This window comes from Calliopsis andreniformis, unplaced genomic scaffold (genome assembly GCF_051401765.1).
Source record: "Calliopsis andreniformis isolate RMS-2024a unplaced genomic scaffold, iyCalAndr_principal scaffold0442, whole genome shotgun sequence".
NCBI lineage: Eukaryota > Metazoa > Arthropoda > Insecta > Hymenoptera > Andrenidae > Calliopsis > Calliopsis andreniformis.
The window spans coordinates 84,274-89,788 of NW_027480851.1; positions in this window are offsets into that span (position 1 = coordinate 84,274).

The following is a 5,515-nucleotide window of genomic DNA, read 5'->3' on the forward strand; positions in this document are numbered from 1 at the left end:
CGGAGCGACACGAACGGGGACTTAGAATTTTTTCGCTCGGGCTCCGGAGCGACACGATCGCTCCGTTATTCTACGTTCTCTCGGTCCACGGGCATCAGAGAGCAAAACAGCCTAATTGTTTTAGAGTGCCTCAACGATCAGGAATATGGATCTAACGTTCTCGTTTCGATCCGACGACTTTCGGTTCCGGAGCGACACGAACGCTCCATGATTCTCGATTATCTCGACACAGGTAAGAGACAGAGGAGAACAAGTGTATGGTTTTAGAGAGCCACGAGCACCAGGAATAAGGATCTACCGTTGTCATTTCGTTCCGTCGACATTCGGTTCCGGAGCGACACGAACGGGGACTTAGAATTTTTTCGCTCGGGCTCCGGAGCGACACGAACGGGGACTTAGAATTTTTTCGCTCGGGCTCCGGAGCGACACGATCGCTCCGTTATTCTACGTTCTCTCGGTCCACGGGCATCAGAGAGCAAAACAGCCTAATAGTTTTAGAGTGCCTCAACGATCAGGAATATGGATCTAACGTTCTCGTTTCGATCCGACGACTTTCGGTTCCGGAGCGACACGAACGCTCCATGATTCTCGATTATCTCGACACAGGTAAGAGACAGAGGAGAACAAGTGTATGGTTTTAGAGAGCCACGAGCACCAGGAATAAGGATCTACCGTTGTCATTTCGTTCCGTCGACATTCGGTTCCGGAGCGACACGAACGGGGACTTAGAATTTTTTCGCTCGGGCTCCGGAGCGACACGAACGGGGACTTAGAATTTTTTCGCTCGGGCTCCGGAGCGACACGATCGCTCCGTTATTCTACGTTCTCTCGGTCCACGGGCATCAGAGAGCAAAACAGCCTAATAGTTTTAGAGTGCCTCAACGATCAGGAATATGGATCTAACGTTCTCGTTTCGATCCGACGACTTTCGGTTCCGGAGCGACACGAACGCTCCATGATTCTCGATTATCTCGACACAGGTAAGAGACAGAGGAGAACAAGTGTATGGTTTTAGAGAGCCACGAGCACCAGGAATAAGGATCTACCGTTGTCATTTCGTTCCGTCGACATTCGGTTCCGGAGCGACACGAACGGGGACTTAGAATTTTTTCGCTCGGGCTCCGGAGCGACACGAACGGGGACTTAGAATTTTTTCGCTCGGGCTCCGGAGCGACACGATCGCTCCGTTATTCTACGTTCTCTCGGTCCACGGGCATCAGAGAGCAAAACAGCCTAATAGTTTTAGAGTGCCTCAACGATCAGGAATATGGATCTAACGTTCTCGTTTCGATCCGACGACTTTCGGTTCCGGAGCGACACGAACGCTCCATGATTCTCGATTATCTCGACACAGGTAAGAGACAGAGGAGAACAAGTGTATGGTTTTAGAGAGCCACGAGCACCAGGAATAAGGATCTACCGTTGTCATTTCGTTCCGTCGACATTCGGTTCCGGAGCGACACGAACGGGGACTTAGAATTTTTTCGCTCGGGCTCCGGAGCGACACGAACGGGGACTTAGAATTTTTTCGCTCGGGCTCCGGAGCGACACGATCGCTCCGTTATTCTACGTTCTCTCGGTCCACGGGCATCAGAGAGCAAAACAGCCTAATAGTTTTAGAGTGCCTCAACGATCAGGAATATGGATCTAACGTTCTCGTTTCGATCCGACGACTTTCGGTTCCGGAGCGACACGAACGCTCCATGATTCTCGATTATCTCGACACAGGTAAGAGACAGAGGAGAACAAGTGTATGGTTTTAGAGAGCCACGAGCACCAGGAATAAGGATCTACCGTTGTCATTTCGTTCCGTCGACATTCGGTTCCGGAGCGACACGAACGGGGACTTAGAATTTTTTCGCTCGGGCTCCGGAGCGACACGAACGGGGACTTAGAATTTTTTCGCTCGGGCTCCGGAGCGACACGATCGCTCCGTTATTCTACGTTCTCTCGGTCCACGGGCATCAGAGAGCAAAACAGCCTAATAGTTTTAGAGTGCCTCAACGATCAGGAATATGGATCTAACGTTCTCGTTTCGATCCGACGACTTTCGGTTCCGGAGCGACACGAACGCTCCATGATTCTCGATTATCTCGACACAGGTAAGAGACAGAGGAGAACAAGTGTATGGTTTTAGAGAGCCACGAGCACCAGGAATAAGGATCTACCGTTGTCATTTCGTTCCGTCGACATTCGGTTCCGGAGCGACACGAACGGGGACTTAGAATTTTTTCGCTCGGGCTCCGGAGCGACACGAACGGGGACTTAGAATTTTTTCGCTCGGGCTCCGGAGCGACACGATCGCTCCGTTATTCTACGTTCTCTCGGTCCACGGGCATCAGAGAGCAAAACAGCCTAATAGTTTTAGAGTGCCTCAACGATCAGGAATATGGATCTAACGTTCTCGTTTCGATCCGACGACTTTCGGTTCCGGAGCGACACGAACGCTCCATGATTCTCGATTATCTCGACACAGGTAAGAGACAGAGGAGAACAAGTGTATGGTTTTAGAGAGCCACGAGCACCAGGAATAAGGATCTACCGTTGTCATTTCGTTCCGTCGACATTCGGTTCCGGAGCGACACGAACGGGGACTTAGAATTTTTTCGCTCGGGCTCCGGAGCGACACGAACGGGGACTTAGAATTTTTTCGCTCGGGCTCCGGAGCGACACGATCGCTCCGTTATTCTACGTTCTCTCGGTCCACGGGCATCAGAGAGCAAAACAGCCTAATAGTTTTAGAGTGCCTCAACGATCAGGAATATGGATCTAACGTTCTCGTTTCGATCCGACGACTTTCGGTTCCGGAGCGACACGAACGCTCCATGATTCTCGATTATCTCGACACAGGTAAGAGACAGAGGAGAACAAGTGTATGGTTTTAGAGAGCCACGAGCACCAGGAATAAGGATCTACCGTTGTCATTTCGTTCCGTCGACATTCGGTTCCGGAGCGACACGAACGGGGACTTAGAATTTTTTCGCTCGGGCTCCGGAGCGACACGAACGGGGACTTAGAATTTTTTCGCTCGGGCTCCGGAGCGACACGATCGCTCCGTTATTCTACGTTCTCTCGGTCCACGGGCATCAGAGAGCAAAACAGCCTAATAGTTTTAGAGTGCCTCAACGATCAGGAATATGGATCTAACGTTCTCGTTTCGATCCGACGACTTTCGGTTCCGGAGCGACACGAACGCTCCATGATTCTCGATTATCTCGACACAGGTAAGAGACAGAGGAGAACAAGTGTATGGTTTTAGAGAGCCACGAGCACCAGGAATAAGGATCTACCGTTGTCATTTCGTTCCGTCGACATTCGGTTCCGGAGCGACACGAACGGGGACTTAGAATTTTTTCGCTCGGGCTCCGGAGCGACACGAACGGGGACTTAGAATTTTTTCGCTCGGGCTCCGGAGCGACACGATCGCTCCGTTATTCTACGTTCTCTCGGTCCACGGGCATCAGAGAGCAAAACAGCCTAATAGTTTTAGAGTGCCTCAACGATCAGGAATATGGATCTAACGTTCTCGTTTCGATCCGACGACTTTCGGTTCCGGAGCGACACGAACGCTCCATGATTCTCGATTATCTCGACACAGGTAAGAGACAGAGGAGAACAAGTGTATGGTTTTAGAGAGCCACGAGCACCAGGAATAAGGATCTACCGTTGTCATTTCGTTCCGTCGACATTCGGTTCCGGAGCGACACGAACGGGGACTTAGAATTTTTTCGCTCGGGCTCCGGAGCGACACGAACGGGGACTTAGAATTTTTTCGCTCGGGCTCCGGAGCGACACGATCGCTCCGTTATTCTACGTTCTCTCGGTCCACGGGCATCAGAGAGCAAAACAGCCTAATAGTTTTAGAGTGCCTCAACGATCAGGAATATGGATCTAACGTTCTCGTTTCGATCCGACGACTTTCGGTTCCGGAGCGACACGAACGCTCCATGATTCTCGATTATCTCGACACAGGTAAGAGACAGAGGAGAACAAGTGTATGGTTTTAGAGAGCCACGAGCACCAGGAATAAGGATCTACCGTTGTCATTTCGTTCCGTCGACATTCGGTTCCGGAGCGACACGAACGGGGACTTAGAATTTTTTCGCTCGGGCTCCGGAGCGACACGAACGGGGACTTAGAATTTTTTCGCTCGGGCTCCGGAGCGACACGATCGCTCCGTTATTCTACGTTCTCTCGGTCCACGGGCATCAGAGAGCAAAACAGCCTAATAGTTTTAGAGTGCCTCAACGATCAGGAATATGGATCTAACGTTCTCGTTTCGATCCGACGACTTTCGGTTCCGGAGCGACACGAACGCTCCATGATTCTCGATTATCTCGACACAGGTAAGAGACAGAGGAGAACAAGTGTATGGTTTTAGAGAGCCACGAGCACCAGGAATAAGGATCTACCGTTGTCATTTCGTTCCGTCGACATTCGGTTCCGGAGCGACACGAACGGGGACTTAGAATTTTTTCGCTCGGGCTCCGGAGCGACACGAACGGGGACTTAGAATTTTTTCGCTCGGGCTCCGGAGCGACACGATCGCTCCGTTATTCTACGTTCTCTCGGTCCACGGGCATCAGAGAGCAAAACAGCCTAATAGTTTTAGAGTGCCTCAACGATCAGGAATATGGATCTAACGTTCTCGTTTCGATCCGACGACTTTCGGTTCCGGAGCGACACGAACGCTCCATGATTCTCGATTATCTCGACACAGGTAAGAGACAGAGGAGAACAAGTGTATGGTTTTAGAGAGCCACGAGCACCAGGAATAAGGATCTACCGTTGTCATTTCGTTCCGTCGACATTCGGTTCCGGAGCGACACGAACGGGGACTTAGAATTTTTTCGCTCGGGCTCCGGAGCGACACGAACGGGGACTTAGAATTTTTTCGCTCGGGCTCCGGAGCGACACGATCGCTCCGTTATTCTACGTTCTCTCGGTCCACGGGCATCAGAGAGCAAAACAGCCTAATAGTTTTAGAGTGCCTCAACGATCAGGAATATGGATCTAACGTTCTCGTTTCGATCCGACGACTTTCGGTTCCGGAGCGACACGAACGCTCCATGATTCTCGATTATCTCGACACAGGTAAGAGACAGAGGAGAACAAGTGTATGGTTTTAGAGAGCCACGAGCACCAGGAATAAGGATCTACCGTTGTCATTTCGTTCCGTCGACATTCGGTTCCGGAGCGACACGAACGGGGACTTAGAATTTTTTCGCTCGGGCTCCGGAGCGACACGAACGGGGACTTAGAATTTTTTCGCTCGGGCTCCGGAGCGACACGATCGCTCCGTTATTCTACGTTCTCTCGGTCCACGGGCATCAGAGAGCAAAACAGCCTAATAGTTTTAGAGTGCCTCAACGATCAGGAATATGGATCTAACGTTCTCGTTTCGATCCGACGACTTTCGGTTCCGGAGCGACACGAACGCTCCATGATTCTCGATTATCTCGACACAGGTAAGAGACAGAGGAGAACAAGTGTATGGTTTTAGAGAGCCACGAGC